The sequence below is a fragment of the Cucurbita maxima genome, unplaced genomic scaffold (genome assembly GCF_002738345.1).
Source record: "Cucurbita maxima cultivar Rimu unplaced genomic scaffold, Cmax_1.0 Cma_Scf00031, whole genome shotgun sequence".
Classification (NCBI taxonomy): domain Eukaryota; kingdom Viridiplantae; phylum Streptophyta; class Magnoliopsida; order Cucurbitales; family Cucurbitaceae; genus Cucurbita; species Cucurbita maxima.
This window is the reverse complement of record NW_019272047.1, coordinates 2,138,918-2,153,920: the sequence shown is the minus strand read 5'-3', so window position 1 is coordinate 2,153,920 and position 15,003 is coordinate 2,138,918. Positions and strand designations below refer to the sequence as shown.

At 39.3% G+C, this 15,003-nt stretch overlaps 28 non-coding genes across 28 annotated transcripts; all 28 read left to right on the top strand.

Annotated features, from left to right (window-relative positions):
- The first annotated feature begins 2,761 nt into the window (after positions 1 to 2,761).
- Positions 2,762 to 2,843, top strand: TRNAS-UGA. The gene has a single exon. It is a non-coding gene; the product is annotated as a tRNA-Ser (tRNA).
- Positions 2,844 to 3,560: 717 nt separating this feature from the next.
- Positions 3,561 to 3,642, top strand: TRNAS-CGA. The gene has a single exon. It is a non-coding gene; the product is annotated as a tRNA-Ser (tRNA).
- A 395-nt stretch (positions 3,643 to 4,037) lies between these two features.
- On the top strand, positions 4,038 to 4,119 carry TRNAS-CGA. The gene has a single exon. It is a non-coding gene; the product is annotated as a tRNA-Ser (tRNA).
- Positions 4,120 to 4,345: 226 nt separating this feature from the next.
- TRNAS-CGA lies at positions 4,346 to 4,427 on the top strand. The gene has a single exon. It is a non-coding gene; the product is annotated as a tRNA-Ser (tRNA).
- Positions 4,428 to 4,653: 226 nt separating this feature from the next.
- TRNAS-CGA lies at positions 4,654 to 4,735 on the top strand. The gene has a single exon. It is a non-coding gene; the product is annotated as a tRNA-Ser (tRNA).
- A 226-nt stretch (positions 4,736 to 4,961) lies between these two features.
- On the top strand, positions 4,962 to 5,043 carry TRNAS-CGA. Its single transcript has one exon. It is a non-coding gene; the product is annotated as a tRNA-Ser (tRNA).
- A 226-nt stretch (positions 5,044 to 5,269) lies between these two features.
- On the top strand, positions 5,270 to 5,351 carry TRNAS-CGA. The gene has a single exon. It is a non-coding gene; the product is annotated as a tRNA-Ser (tRNA).
- A 226-nt stretch (positions 5,352 to 5,577) lies between these two features.
- Positions 5,578 to 5,659, top strand: TRNAS-CGA. Its single transcript has one exon. It is a non-coding gene; the product is annotated as a tRNA-Ser (tRNA).
- A 226-nt stretch (positions 5,660 to 5,885) lies between these two features.
- On the top strand, positions 5,886 to 5,967 carry TRNAS-CGA. Its single transcript has one exon. It is a non-coding gene; the product is annotated as a tRNA-Ser (tRNA).
- Positions 5,968 to 6,193: 226 nt separating this feature from the next.
- TRNAS-CGA lies at positions 6,194 to 6,275 on the top strand. The gene has a single exon. It is a non-coding gene; the product is annotated as a tRNA-Ser (tRNA).
- Positions 6,276 to 6,501: 226 nt separating this feature from the next.
- On the top strand, positions 6,502 to 6,583 carry TRNAS-CGA. Its single transcript has one exon. It is a non-coding gene; the product is annotated as a tRNA-Ser (tRNA).
- A 226-nt stretch (positions 6,584 to 6,809) lies between these two features.
- TRNAS-CGA lies at positions 6,810 to 6,891 on the top strand. Its single transcript has one exon. It is a non-coding gene; the product is annotated as a tRNA-Ser (tRNA).
- A 226-nt stretch (positions 6,892 to 7,117) lies between these two features.
- Positions 7,118 to 7,199, top strand: TRNAS-CGA. Its single transcript has one exon. It is a non-coding gene; the product is annotated as a tRNA-Ser (tRNA).
- A 226-nt stretch (positions 7,200 to 7,425) lies between these two features.
- TRNAS-CGA lies at positions 7,426 to 7,507 on the top strand. The gene has a single exon. It is a non-coding gene; the product is annotated as a tRNA-Ser (tRNA).
- Positions 7,508 to 7,733: 226 nt separating this feature from the next.
- TRNAS-CGA lies at positions 7,734 to 7,815 on the top strand. The gene has a single exon. It is a non-coding gene; the product is annotated as a tRNA-Ser (tRNA).
- A 226-nt stretch (positions 7,816 to 8,041) lies between these two features.
- TRNAS-CGA lies at positions 8,042 to 8,123 on the top strand. The gene has a single exon. It is a non-coding gene; the product is annotated as a tRNA-Ser (tRNA).
- A 443-nt stretch (positions 8,124 to 8,566) lies between these two features.
- TRNAS-CGA lies at positions 8,567 to 8,648 on the top strand. The gene has a single exon. It is a non-coding gene; the product is annotated as a tRNA-Ser (tRNA).
- Positions 8,649 to 9,249: 601 nt separating this feature from the next.
- On the top strand, positions 9,250 to 9,331 carry TRNAS-CGA. Its single transcript has one exon. It is a non-coding gene; the product is annotated as a tRNA-Ser (tRNA).
- An 873-nt stretch (positions 9,332 to 10,204) lies between these two features.
- On the top strand, positions 10,205 to 10,286 carry TRNAS-CGA. The gene has a single exon. It is a non-coding gene; the product is annotated as a tRNA-Ser (tRNA).
- Positions 10,287 to 10,595: 309 nt separating this feature from the next.
- Positions 10,596 to 10,677, top strand: TRNAS-UGA. The gene has a single exon. It is a non-coding gene; the product is annotated as a tRNA-Ser (tRNA).
- A 309-nt stretch (positions 10,678 to 10,986) lies between these two features.
- Positions 10,987 to 11,068, top strand: TRNAS-CGA. Its single transcript has one exon. It is a non-coding gene; the product is annotated as a tRNA-Ser (tRNA).
- Positions 11,069 to 11,377: 309 nt separating this feature from the next.
- TRNAS-CGA lies at positions 11,378 to 11,459 on the top strand. The gene has a single exon. It is a non-coding gene; the product is annotated as a tRNA-Ser (tRNA).
- A 309-nt stretch (positions 11,460 to 11,768) lies between these two features.
- Positions 11,769 to 11,850, top strand: TRNAS-CGA. The gene has a single exon. It is a non-coding gene; the product is annotated as a tRNA-Ser (tRNA).
- Positions 11,851 to 12,159: 309 nt separating this feature from the next.
- Positions 12,160 to 12,241, top strand: TRNAS-UGA. Its single transcript has one exon. It is a non-coding gene; the product is annotated as a tRNA-Ser (tRNA).
- A 1,167-nt stretch (positions 12,242 to 13,408) lies between these two features.
- Positions 13,409 to 13,490, top strand: TRNAS-CGA. The gene has a single exon. It is a non-coding gene; the product is annotated as a tRNA-Ser (tRNA).
- Positions 13,491 to 13,799: 309 nt separating this feature from the next.
- TRNAS-CGA lies at positions 13,800 to 13,881 on the top strand. The gene has a single exon. It is a non-coding gene; the product is annotated as a tRNA-Ser (tRNA).
- Positions 13,882 to 14,258: 377 nt separating this feature from the next.
- TRNAS-CGA lies at positions 14,259 to 14,340 on the top strand. The gene has a single exon. It is a non-coding gene; the product is annotated as a tRNA-Ser (tRNA).
- Positions 14,341 to 14,649: 309 nt separating this feature from the next.
- On the top strand, positions 14,650 to 14,731 carry TRNAS-CGA. Its single transcript has one exon. It is a non-coding gene; the product is annotated as a tRNA-Ser (tRNA).
- Positions 14,732 to 15,003: the final 272 nt, after the last annotated feature.

The window sequence follows — 15,003 nt, the reverse complement described above, 5'->3', positions numbered from 1 at the left end:
ATAAATCGGCTCCTCCATGAACTAGCTTATTATGCCGACACTTAATGAAAGATCTGGCCTTGTGCATGTAAGATAGCGAAGGCTTCCAACCAAACTCCGGTACCTATTTGCATCTACTAGTTCTCCTTCACGTACTTTGAGAGTTTTGCACTTGGTTCCATTGGAATTGATACCGGGTTGCAATTTTTCATCTTGTACTTCTTCAAAATCTCCTTTGCATATGTCTCTTGTGATATAAAAATACATGTCTCTCCTTGTTTAACCTCCAAACCAAGGAAAAACTTCAACAAGCCCAAATATTTCATCTCAAATTCTCGTGTCATTGTGTTTTTAAACTATTCTATCCTCCCATCATTATTACCTTTAAAAATGAGGTCATCGACATAAAGAGCAACAAGTATCACATTACCTCCACTTTTCTTTGTGTAAACTATTCTATCCTCCCATCATTGTGTAAAGTACCAACTTATCCTAAAAATGGCACGACAGATATTCAATCAACTAATAGAAACGTGTAAACCTAAATAAGGAAACCTCAGAACCTCTTGTTCGGCCACTTCTTCTTCGAGAAGGCGCGCGCCAGTCCAGGTGGTTTCACATCTTCATAATAGGTCTTCCATCCTCCGGTACCTGGCCGAGAGGTTGACTAGTAGCTCTATCTCTAACTTTAGGATGTAAAGGCGGTTGGTTTACCATGCACCGAACTTGCGTCAGCAACCGTCGTCGATCATTGCAGATCCTCAGTAGCCCGCACTTGATAAAAATGTGGCAACTAGCCTCATCGAGTTGACCCAGGCTCACAATATTAGTCTTGAGCCTCATCGCTTCCTTCAATCTCGACGACAGAGCCGTCGATGAATTCCACCGTCCCGCGAATCCCCGAGTAAAGCTAGGAGAACACAGACTTGGCCCCGGTCATATGGTTTGTTGCCCCCGTGGTCGAGGACCCATCGTCGGTGCTCTTGCTGCTCGCCTCTCTTTCACCGATTTGAGCGAACACTCGCTTCTCCTTCAGTTGAATTGGCTCTCCAGCAGGTGCCTTTGTTATACACAGTTTGGAGCTCTTCCTCGAGAAAGACACTCACCAAAGCAGTTATGCCGTTGTAAAGGCAGTTTGCCGTGCACCGAACTTGCGTGAGCAATTGTCGTCGATCATCGTGGATCCTCAGTAGCCCGCGCTTGATGGAAATGTGGTAGCTGGCCTCATCGAGTTGACTCAGGCTCACAATATTTGCCTTGAGCCTCGCCGCGCCCTTCAATCTCGATGACGGAGCCGTCGTAGAATTTTACCGTCCCGCGAATCCCCGAGTCAAGCTCGGAGAACTTAGACTTGGCCCCGGTCATATGGTTTGTTGCCCCCATGGTTGAGGACCCATCGCTCAGTGCTCTTGCTGCTCGCCTCTCTTCAGACTTGGCCTCAGTTCATATGGTTTGTTGCCCCCGTGGTCAAGGACCCATCGCCCGGTGCTCTTGCTGCTCGCCTCTCTTTCACCGATTTGAGCGAACACTCACTCCTCCTTCAGTTGAATTGACTCTCCAGCAGGTGCCTTTGTTATGCACAGTTTGGAGCTCCTCCTCGGGAAAGACACTCACCGAAGCAGTTATGCCATCGTTGATTACCTCTGTGGATTTGGAGACAGATTCGCCGTCCTTAAAGTGGATCTCTGAGAGCTCCTTCCGCAGTTGCTCGATGTTGGATTCCCGCATTCGCAGTACAGCGACTCGATCGTTTCTCCTTCCTCTATCAATATGTCTGAATGGTAAATTTGTTGGACTATGCCTATAAGGGTGGTAAATCCATTGGACTATGCCTGCACAAGTTTGAATCCTGTTAACGAATTTTTAGCTTTATTGTGAAATCAGTTGAGCTATGCGTGGTAAATTTGTTGGGCTATGCCTACACAAGTTTGAATCATGTTAGACGAATTTTTAGCTTTACTGTGAAATCACACATTAATTGAACAAGGAACCAATCATTCTTTATATAAGGATGCCAATATGTCCGAATGGTTAAGGGGATGAATCAATCCTTATATAAGGAGTGTCAATATGTCCTAAGGAAATAGACTCAAAATTTGTTTATTTGTGCTGCGCAAGTTCAAATCCTACTATTGATGAATTTTTAGCTTTATTGTGAAATCACACATCGGTTGAATAAGGAACGAATCATTCTTTATATAAGGGTGCAAATATGTCCGAATGGTTGAGGACACAAACTCGAAATTTGGCTATGCAATTTTTAGCTTTATTATGAAATCTCACATCCTATATAATACTTATATAAGTGGATGTGGGATACTGTTGTTGCCACAATCAGTAGTACTCGAGAATTTAAGAAACTAAAGTTTTTAGGTGTCAATATGAACGAGTGGTTAGGTTCAAATCCTGCTATTGACGTATTTTTAGCTTTGTTGTTAAAACACACATTGGTTGAAAAAAGAATGAATCATTTTTTATATAAGGGTGTAATTTTTAGCTTTATTATGAAATCTCACGTCCTACATAATACTTATAAAAGTGGAAGTGGGATACTGTTGTTGCCACAATCGTACTCGAGAATCTGAGAAACTAAAGTTTAGGGTGTCGATATGTCCGAGTTGCTAAGGAGATAGACTTGAAACCTGTTGGGCTCTCTATGCTTGTGTAGGTTCGAATCCTGCTATTGACACACATTAATTGAACAAGGGACAAATCATTCTTTATATAAGGATTGATCCCATAATCAGTAGTAGTTGAGAATCTGAGAAACCAAGTTTGTTGTGTCAATATGTCCGAGTGGTTAAGGAGATAGACTTGAAATCTATTGGGCTATGCCCGCGTAGGTTCGAATCCTACTATTGACGTATTTTCGGCTATGCAATTTTTAGCTTTATTATGAAATCCCACATCCTACATAATACTTATACAAGTTGATGTGGGATACTGTTGTTGACACAATCAGTACTCGAGAATCTGAGAAACTAAAGTTTGGGGTGTCAATATGTTTGAGTGGTTAAGGAGACAGACTCGAAATCTATTGGGCTATGCCACATTGGTTGAACAAGGAACGAATCATTCTTTATATAAGGGTGTCAATATGTCCGAATGGTCGAGGACAGAAACTCGAAATTTGGCTATGCAATTTTTAGCTTTATTATGAAATCTCACATCCTGTATAATACTTATATAAGTGGATGTGGGATACTGTTGTTGCCACAATCAGTAGTACTCGAGAATTTGAGAAACTAAAGTTTTTAGGAGTCAATATGAACGAGTGGTAAGGGTGTAATTTTTAGCTTTATTATGAAATCTCACGTCCTACATAATACTTATAAAAGTGGAAGTGGGATACTGTTGTTGCCACAATCGTACTCGAGAATCTGAGAAACTAAAGTTTAGGGTGTCGATATGTCCGAGTGGCTAAGGAGATAGACTTGAAACCTGTTGGGCTCTCTATGCTTGTGTAGGTTCGAATCCTGCTATTGACACACATTAATTGAACAAGGGACAAATCATTCTTTATATAAGGATTGATCCCATAATCAGTAGTAGTTGAGAATCTGAGAAACCAAGTTTGTTGTGTCAATATGTCCGAGTGGTTAAGGAGATAGACTCGAAATCTATTGGGCTATGCCTGCGTAGGTTCGAATCCTACTATTGACGTATTTTCGGCTATGCAATTTTTAGCTTTATTATGAAATCCCACATCCTACATAATACTTATACAAGTTGATGTGGGATACTGTTGTTGACACAATCAGTACTCGAGAATCTGAGAAACTAAAGTTTGGGGTGTCAATATGTTTGAGTGGTTAAGGAGACAGACTCGAAATCTATTGGGCTATGCCACATTGGTTGAACAAGGAACGAATCATTCTTTATATAAGGGTGTCAATATGTCCGAATGGTCGAGGACAGAAACTCGAAATTTGGCTATGCAATTTTTAGCTTTATTATGAAATCTCACATCCTGTATAATACTTATATAAGTGGATGTGGGATACTGTTGTTGCCACAATCAGTAGTACTCGAGAATTTGAGAAACTAAAGTTTGGGGTGTCAATATGTTTGAGTGGTTAAGGAGACAGACTCGAAATCTATTGGGCTATGCCTGCGTCGGTTCGAATCCTACTATTGACGTATTTTCGGCTATGCAATTTTTAGCTTTATTATGAAATCTCACATCCTGTATAATACTTATATAAGTGGAAGTGGGATACTGGTGTTGCCACAATCGTACTCGAGAATCTGAGAAACTAAAGTTTGGGGTGTCAATATGTTTGAGTGGTTAAGGAGACAGACTCGAAATCTATTGGGCTATGCCACATTGGTTGAACAAGGAACGAATCATTCTTTATATAAGGGTGTCAATATGTCCGAGTGGTTAAGGAGATAGACTCGAAATCTCTTGGGCTATGCCTGCGTCGGTTCGAATCCTACTATTGACGTATTTTCGGCTATGCAATTTTTAGCTTTATTATGAAATCTCACATCCTGTATAATACTTATATAAGTGGAAGTGGGATACTGGTGTTGCCACAATCGTACTCGAGAATCTGAGAAACTAAAGTTTGGGGTGTCAATATGTTTGAGTGGTTAAGGAGACAGACTCGAAATCTATTGGGCTATGCCACATTGGTTGAACAAGGAACGAATCATTCTTTATATAAGGGTGTCAATATGTCCGAGTGGTTAAGGAGATAGACTCGAAATCTCTTGGGCTATGCCTGCGTCGGTTCGAATCCTACTATTGACGTATTTTCGGCTATGCAATTTTTAGCTTTATTATGAAATCTCACATCCTGTATAATACTTATATAAGTGGAAGTGGGATACTGGTGTTGCCACAATCGTACTCGAGAATCTGAGAAACTAAAGTTTGGGGTGTCAATATGTTTGAGTGGTTAAGGAGACAGACTCGAAATCTATTGGGCTATGCCACATTGGTTGAACAAGGAACGAATCATTCTTTATATAAGGGTGTCAATATGTCCGAGTGGTTAAGGAGATAGACTCGAAATCTCTTGGGCTATGCCTGCGTCGGTTCGAATCCTACTATTGACGTATTTTCGGCTATGCAATTTTTAGCTTTATTATGAAATCTCACATCCTGTATAATACTTATATAAGTGGAAGTGGGATACTGGTGTTGCCACAATCGTACTCGAGAATCTGAGAAACTAAAGTTTGGGGTGTCAATATGTTTGAGTGGTTAAGGAGACAGACTCGAAATCTATTGGGCTATGCCACATTGGTTGAACAAGGAACGAATCATTCTTTATATAAGGGTGTCAATATGTCCGAGTGGTTAAGGAGATAGACTCGAAATCTCTTGGGCTATGCCTGCGTCGGTTCGAATCCTACTATTGACGTATTTTCGGCTATGCAATTTTTAGCTTTATTATGAAATCTCACATCCTGTATAATACTTATATAAGTGGAAGTGGGATACTGGTGTTGCCACAATCGTACTCGAGAATCTGAGAAACTAAAGTTTGGGGTGTCAATATGTTTGAGTGGTTAAGGAGACAGACTCGAAATCTATTGGGCTATGCCACATTGGTTGAACAAGGAACGAATCATTCTTTATATAAGGGTGTCAATATGTCCGAGTGGTTAAGGAGATAGACTCGAAATCTCTTGGGCTATGCCTGCGTCGGTTCGAATCCTACTATTGACGTATTTTCGGCTATGCAATTTTTAGCTTTATTATGAAATCTCACATCCTGTATAATACTTATATAAGTGGAAGTGGGATACTGGTGTTGCCACAATCGTACTCGAGAATCTGAGAAACTAAAGTTTGGGGTGTCAATATGTTTGAGTGGTTAAGGAGACAGACTCGAAATCTATTGGGCTATGCCACATTGGTTGAACAAGGAACGAATCATTCTTTATATAAGGGTGTCAATATGTCCGAGTGGTTAAGGAGATAGACTCGAAATCTCTTGGGCTATGCCTGCGTCGGTTCGAATCCTACTATTGACGTATTTTCGGCTATGCAATTTTTAGCTTTATTATGAAATCTCACATCCTGTATAATACTTATATAAGTGGAAGTGGGATACTGGTGTTGCCACAATCGTACTCGAGAATCTGAGAAACTAAAGTTTGGGGTGTCAATATGTTTGAGTGGTTAAGGAGACAGACTCGAAATCTATTGGGCTATGCCACATTGGTTGAACAAGGAACGAATCATTCTTTATATAAGGGTGTCAATATGTCCGAGTGGTTAAGGAGATAGACTCGAAATCTCTTGGGCTATGCCTGCGTCGGTTCGAATCCTACTATTGACGTATTTTCGGCTATGCAATTTTTAGCTTTATTATGAAATCTCACATCCTGTATAATACTTATATAAGTGGAAGTGGGATACTGGTGTTGCCACAATCGTACTCGAGAATCTGAGAAACTAAAGTTTGGGGTGTCAATATGTTTGAGTGGTTAAGGAGACAGACTCGAAATCTATTGGGCTATGCCACATTGGTTGAACAAGGAACGAATCATTCTTTATATAAGGGTGTCAATATGTCCGAGTGGTTAAGGAGATAGACTCGAAATCTCTTGGGCTATGCCTGCGTCGGTTCGAATCCTACTATTGACGTATTTTCGGCTATGCAATTTTTAGCTTTATTATGAAATCTCACATCCTGTATAATACTTATATAAGTGGAAGTGGGATACTGGTGTTGCCACAATCGTACTCGAGAATCTGAGAAACTAAAGTTTGGGGTGTCAATATGTTTGAGTGGTTAAGGAGACAGACTCGAAATCTATTGGGCTATGCCACATTGGTTGAACAAGGAACGAATCATTCTTTATATAAGGGTGTCAATATGTCCGAGTGGTTAAGGAGATAGACTCGAAATCTCTTGGGCTATGCCTGCGTCGGTTCGAATCCTACTATTGACGTATTTTCGGCTATGCAATTTTTAGCTTTATTATGAAATCTCACATCCTGTATAATACTTATATAAGTGGAAGTGGGATACTGGTGTTGCCACAATCGTACTCGAGAATCTGAGAAACTAAAGTTTGGGGTGTCAATATGTTTGAGTGGTTAAGGAGACAGACTCGAAATCTATTGGGCTATGCCACATTGGTTGAACAAGGAACGAATCATTCTTTATATAAGGGTGTCAATATGTCCGAGTGGTTAAGGAGATAGACTCGAAATCTCTTGGGCTATGCCTGCGTCGGTTCGAATCCTACTATTGACGTATTTTCGGCTATGCAATTTTTAGCTTTATTATGAAATCTCACATCCTGTATAATACTTATATAAGTGGAAGTGGGATACTGGTGTTGCCACAATCGTACTCGAGAATCTGAGAAACTAAAGTTTGGGGTGTCAATATGTTTGAGTGGTTAAGGAGACAGACTCGAAATCTATTGGGCTATGCCACATTGGTTGAACAAGGAACGAATCATTCTTTATATAAGGGTGTCAATATGTCCGAGTGGTTAAGGAGATAGACTCGAAATCTCTTGGGCTATGCCTGCGTCGGTTCGAATCCTACTATTGACGTATTTTCGGCTATGCAATTTTTAGCTTTATTATGAAATCTCACATCCTGTATAATACTTATATAAGTGGAAGTGGGATACTGGTGTTGCCACAATCGTACTCGAGAATCTGAGAAACTAAAGTTTGGGGTGTCAATATGTTTGAGTGGTTAAGGAGACAGACTCGAAATCTATTGGGCTATGCCACATTGGTTGAACAAGGAACGAATCATTCTTTATATAAGGGTGTCAATATGTCCGAGTGGTTAAGGAGATAGACTCGAAATCTCTTGGGCTATGCCTGCGTCGGTTCGAATCCTACTATTGACGTATTTTCGGCTATGCAATTTTTAGCTTTATTATGAAATCTCACATCCTGTATAATACTTATATAAGTGGAAGTGGGATACTGGTGTTGCCACAATCGTACTCGAGAATCTGAGAAACTAAAGTTTGGGGTGTCAATATGTTTGAGTGGTTAAGGAGACAGACTCGAAATCTATTGGGCTATGCCACATTGGTTGAACAAGGAACGAATCATTCTTTATATAAGGGTGTCAATATGTCCGAGTGGTTAAGGAGATAGACTCGAAATCTATTGGGCTATGCCTGCGTAGGTTCGAATCCTACTATTGACGTATTTTTGGCTATGCAATTTTTAGCTTTATTATGAAATCCCACGTCCTACATAACACTTATATAAGTGGAAGTGGGATACTGTTGTTGCCACAATCGTACTCGAGAATCTGAGAAACTAAAGACTTATATAAGTGGAAGTGGGATACTGTTGTTGCCACAATCGTACTCGAGAATCTGAGAAACTAAAGTTTAGGGTGTCGTTATGTCCGAGTGGCTTGTTGCCACAATCGTACTCGAGAATCTGAGAAACTAAAGTTTAGGGTGTCGTTATGTCCGAGTGGCTAAGGAGATAAACTCGAAACCTGTTGGGCTCTCTATGCTTGTGTAGGTTCGAATCCTGCTATCGACACACATTAATTGAACAAGGGACAAATCATTCTTTATATAAGGATTGATCCCATAATCAGTAGTAGTTGAGAATCTGAGAAACCAAGTTTGTTGTGTCAATATGTCCGAGTGGTTAAGGAGATAGACTCGAAATCTATTGGGCTATGCCTGCGTAGGTTCGAATCCTACTATTGACGTATTTTCGGCTATGCAATTTTTAGCTTTATTATGAAATCCCGCGTCCTACATAATACTTATATAAGTGGAAGTGGGATACTGTTGTTGCCACAATCGTACTCGAGAATCTGAGAAACTAAAGTTTAGGGTGTCGATATGTCCGAGTGGCTAAGGAAATAGACTTGAAACCTGTTGGGCTCTCTATGCTTGTGTAGGTTCGAATCCTCCTATTGACACACATTAATTGAACAAGGGACAAATCATTCTTTATATAAGGGTGTCAATATGATGCCATAATCAGTAGTACTAGAGAATACCAAGTTTGATGTGTCAATATGTCCGAGTGGTTAAGGAGATAGACTCGAAATCTATTGGGCTATGCCACATTGGTTGAACAAGGAACGAATCATTCTTTATATAAGGGTGTCAATATGATGCCATAATCAGTAGTACTAGAGAATACCAAGTTTGATGTGTCAATATGTCCGAGTGGTTAAGGAGATAGACTCGAAATCTATTGGGCTATGCCACATTGGTTGAACAAGGAACGAATCATTCTTTATATAAGGGTGTCAATATGATGCCATAATCAGTAGTACTAGAGAATACCAAGTTTGATGTGTCAATATGTCCGAGTGGTTAAGGAGATAGACTCGAAATCTATTGGGCTATGCCTGCGTAGGTTCGAATCCTACTATTGACGTATTTTCGGCTATGCAATTTTTAGCTTTATTATGAAATCCCACATCCTACATAATACTTATACAAGTTGATGTGGGATACTGTTGTTGACACAATCAGTACTCGAGAATCTGAGAAACTAAAGTTTGGGGTGTCAATATAATTGAGTGGTTAAGGAGACAGACTCGAAATCTATTGGGCTATGCCACATTGGTTGAACAAGGAACGAATCATTCTTTATATAAGGGTGTCAATATGTCCGAATGGTCGAGGACAGAAACTCGAAATTTGGCTATGTAATTTTTAGCTTTATTATGAAATCTCACATCCTGTATAATACTTATATAAGTGGATGTGGGATACTGTTGTTGCCACAATCAGTAGTACTCGAGAATTTGAGAAACTAAAGTTTTTAGGAGTCAATATGAACGAGTGGTAAGGGTGTAATTTTTAGCTTTATTATGAAATCTCACGTCCTACATAATACTTATATAAGTGGAAGTGGGATATGTGGGATACTGTTGTTGCCACAATCAGTAGTACTCGAGAATTTGAGAAACTAAAGTTTTTAGGAGTCAATATGAACGAGTGGTAAGGGTGTAATTTTTAGCTTTATTATGAAATCTCACGTCCTACATAATACTTATAAAAGTGGAAGTGGGATACTGTTGTTGCCACAATCGTACTCGAGAATCTGAGAAACTAAAGTTTAGGGTGTCGATATGTCCGAGTGGCTAAGGAGATAGACTTGAAACCTGTTGGGCTCTCTATGCTTGTGTAGGTTCGAATCCTCCTATTGACACACATTAATTGAACAAGGGACAAATCATTCTTTATATAAGGGTGTCAATATGATGCCATAATCAGTAGTACTAGAGAATACCAAGTTTGATGTGTCAATATGTCCGAGTGGTTAAGGAGATAGACTCGAAATCTATTGGGCTATGCCTGCGTAGGTTCGAATCCTACTATTGACGTATTTTCGGCTATGCAATTTTTAGCTTTATTATGAAATCCCGCGTCCTACATAATACTTATATAAGTGGAAGTGGGATACTGTTGTTGCCACAATCGTACTCGAGAATCTGAGAAACTAAAGTTTAGGGTGTCGTTATGTCCGAGTGGCTAAGGAGATAAACTCGAAACCTGTTGGGCTCTCTATGCTTGTGTAGGTTCGAATCCTGCTATCGACACACATTAATTGAACAAGGGACAAATCATTCTTTATATAAGGATTGATCCCATAATCAGTAGTAGTTGAGAATCTGAGAAACCAAGTTTGTTGTGTCAATATGTCCGAGTGGTTAAGGAGATAGACTTGAAATCTATTGGGCTATGCCTGCGTAGGTTCGAATCCTACTATTGACGTATTTTTGGCTATGCAATTTTTAGCTTTATTATGAAATCCCGCGTCCTACATAATACTTATATAAGTGGAAGTGGGATACTGTTGTTGCCACAATCGTACTCGAGAATCTGAGAAACTAAAGTTTAGGGTGTCGATATGTCCGAGTGGCTAAGGAGATAGACTTGAAACCTGTTGGGCTCTCTATGCTTGTGTAGGTTCGAATCCTGCTATTGACACACATTAATTGAACAAGGGACAAATCATTCTTTATATAAGGGTGTCAATATGATGCCATAATCAGTAGTACTAGAGAATACAAGGTTTGATGTGTCAATATGTCCGAGTGGTTAAGGAGATAGACTCGAAATCTATTGGGCTATGCCTGCGTAGGTTCGAATCCTACTATTGACGTATTTTTGGCTATGCAATTTTTAGCTTTATTATGAAATCCCACGTCCTACATAATACTTATATAAGTGGAAGTGGGATACTGTTGTTGCCACAATCGTACTCGAGAATCTGAGAAACTAAAGTTTAGGGTGTCGTTATGTCCGAGTGGCTAAGGAGATAAACTCAAAACCTGTTGGGCTCTCTATGCTTGTGTAGGTTCGAATCCTGCTATCGACACACATTAATTGAACAAGGGACAAATCATTCTTTATATAAGGATTGATCCCATAATAAGTAGTAGTTGAGAATCTGAGAAACCAAGTTTGTTGTGTCAATATGTCCGAGTGGTTAAGGAGATTGACTCGAAATCTATTGGGCTATGCCTTTGTAGGTTCGAATCCTACTATTGACGTATTTTCGGCTATGCAATTTTTAGCTTTATTATGAAATCCCGCGTCCTACATAATACTTATATAAGTGGAAGTGGGATACTATTGTTGCCACAATCGTACTCGAGAATCTGAGAAACTAAAGTTTAGGGTGTCGATATGTCCGAGTGGCTAAGGAGATAGACTTGAAACCTGTTGGGCTCTCTATGCTTGTGTAGGTTCGAATCCTGCTATTGACACACATTAATTGAACAAGGGACAAATCATTCTTTATATAAGGGTGTCAATATGATGCCATAATCAGTAGTACTAGAGAATACCAAGTTTGATGTGTCAATATGTCCGAGTGGTTAAGGAGATAGACTCGAAATCTATTGGGCTATGCATGCGTAGGTTCGAATCCTACTATTGATGTATTTTTGGCTATGCAATTTTTAGCTTTATTATGAAATCCCACGTCCTACATAATACTTATATAAGTGGAAGTGGGATACTGGTGTTGCCACAATCGTACTCGAGAATCTGAGAAACTAAAGTTTAGGGTGTCGTTATGTCCGAGTGGCTAAGGAGATAAACTCGAAACCTGTTGGGCTCTCTATGCTTGTGTAGGTTCGAATCCTGCTATCGACACACATTAATTGAACAAGGGACAAATCATTCTTTATATAAGGATTGATCCCATAATCAGTAGTAGTTGAGAATCTGAGAAACCAAGTTTGTTGTGTCAATATGTCCGAGTGGTTAAGGAGATAGACTTGAAATCTATTGGGCTATGCCTGCGTAGGTTCGAATCCTACTATTGACGTATTTTCGGCTATGCAATTTTTAGCTTTATTATGAAATCCCACATCCTACATAATACTTATACAAGTTGATGTGGGATACTGTTGTTGACACAATCAGTACTCGAGAATCTGAGAAACTAAAGTTTGGGGTGTCAATATGTTTGAGTGGTTAAGGAGACAGACTCGAAATCTATTGGGCTATGCCACATTGGTTGAACAAGGAACGAATCATTCTTTATATAAGGGTGTCAATATGTCCGAATTGTCGAGGACAGAAACTCGAAATTTGGCTATGCAATTTTTAGCTTTATTATGAAATCTCACATCCTGTATAATACATATATAAGTGGATGTGGGATACTGTTGTTGCCACAATCAGTAGTACTCGAGAATTTGAGAAACTAAAGTTTTTAGGAGTCAATATGAACGAGTGGTAAGGGTGTAATTTTTAGCTTTATTATGAAATCTCACGTCCTACATAATACTTATAAAAGTGGAAGTGGGATACTGTTGTTGCCACAATCAGTAGTACTCGAGAATTTGAGAAACTAAAGTTTTTAGGAGTCAATATGAACGAGTGGTAAGGGTGTAATTTTTAGCTTTATTATGAAATCTCACGTCCTACATAATACTTATAAAAGTGGAAGTGGGATACTGTTCTTGCCACAATCAGTAGTACTCGAGAATTTGAGAAACTAAAGTTTTTAGGAGTCAATATGAACGAGTGGTAAGGGTGTAATTTTTAGCTTTATTATGAAATCTCACGTCCTACATAATACTTATATAAGTGGAAGTGGGATATGTGGGATACTGTTCTTGCCACAATCAGTAGTACTCGAGAATTTGAGAAACTAAAGTTTTTAGGAGTCAATATGAACGAGTGGTAAGGGTGTAATTTTTAGCTTTATTATGAAATCTCACGTCCTACATAATACTTATAAAAGTGGAAGTGGGATACTGTTGTTGCCACAATCGTACTCGAGAATCTGAGAAACTAAAGTTTAGGGTGTCGATATGTCCGAGTGGCTAAGGAGATAGACTTGAAACCTGTTGGGCTCTCTATGCTTGTGTAGGTTCGAATCCTGCTATTGACACACATTAATTGAACAAGGGACAAATCATTCTTTATATAAGGGTGTCAATATGATGCCATAATCAGTAGTACTAAAGAATACCAAGTTTGATGTGTCAATATGTCCGAGTAGTTAAGGAGATAGACTCGAAATCTATTGGGCTATGCCTGCGTAGGTTCGAATCCTACTATTGATGTATTTTTGGCTATGCAATTTTTAGCTTTATTATGAAATCCCACGTCCTACATAATACTTATATAAGTGGAAGTGGGATACTGTTGTTGCCACAATCGTACTCGAGAATCTGAGAAACTAAAGTTTAGGGTGTCGTTATGTCCGAGTGGCTAAGGAGATAAACTCGAAACCTGTTGGGCTCTCTATGCTTGTGTAGGTTCGAATCCTGCTATCGACACACATTAATTGAACAAGGGACAAATCATTCTTTATATAAGGATTGATCCCATAATCAGTAGTAGTTGAGAATCTGAGAAACCAAGTTTGTTGTGTCAATATGTCCGAGTGGTTAAGGAGATAGACTCGAAATCTATTGGGCTATGCCTGCGTCGGTTCGAATCCTACTATTGACGTATTTTCGGCTATGCAACTTTTAGCTTTATTATGAAATCCCGCGTCCTACATAATACTTATATAAGTGGAAGTGGGATACTGTTTTTGCCACAATCGTACTCGAGAATCTGAGAAACTAAAGTTTAGGGTGTCGATATGTCCGAGTGGCTAAGGAGATAGACTTGAAATCGAGAATCTGAGAAACTAAAGTTTAGGGTGTCGATATGTCCGAGTGGCTAAGGAGATAGACTTGAAACCTGTTGGGCTCTCTATGCTTGTGTAGGTTCGAATCCTGCTATTGACACACATTAATTGAACAAGGGACAAATCATTCTTTATATAAGGGTGTCAATATGATGCCATAATCAGTAGTACTAGAGAATACCAAGTTTGATGTGTCAATATGTCCGAGTGATTAAGGAGATAGACTCGAAATCTATTGGGCTATGCCTGCGTAGGTTCGAATCCTACTATTGACGTATTTTTGGCTATGCAATTTTTAGCTTTATTATGAAATCCCACGTCCTACATAATACTTATATAAGTGGAAGTGGGATACTGTTGTTGCCACAATCGTACTCGAGAATCTGAGAAACTAAAGTTTAGGGTGTCGATATGTCCGAGTGGCTAAGGAGAGAGACTTGAAACCTGTTGGGCTCTCTATGCTTGTGTAGGTTCGAATCCTGCTATTGACACACATTAATTGAACAAGGGACAAATCATTCTTTATATAAGGGTGTCAATATGATGCCATAATCAGTAGTACTAGAGAATACCAAGTTTGATGTGTCAATATGTCCGAGTGGTTAAGGAGATAGACTCGAAATCTATTGGGCTATGCCTGCGTAGGTTCGAATCCTACTATTGACGTATTTTTGGCTATGCAATTTTTAGCTTTATTATGAAATCCCACGTCCTACATAATACTTATATAAGTGGAAGTGGGATACTGTTGTTGCCACAATAAGTAGTACTCGAGAATCTGAGAAACTAAAGTTTGGGGTGTGTTTGAGTGGTTAAGGAGACAGACTCGAAATCTATTGGGCTATGCCACATTGGTTTTATATAAGGATGTCAATATGTCCGAATGGTCGAGGACACAAACTCGAAATTTGGCTATGCAATTTTTAGCTTTATTATGA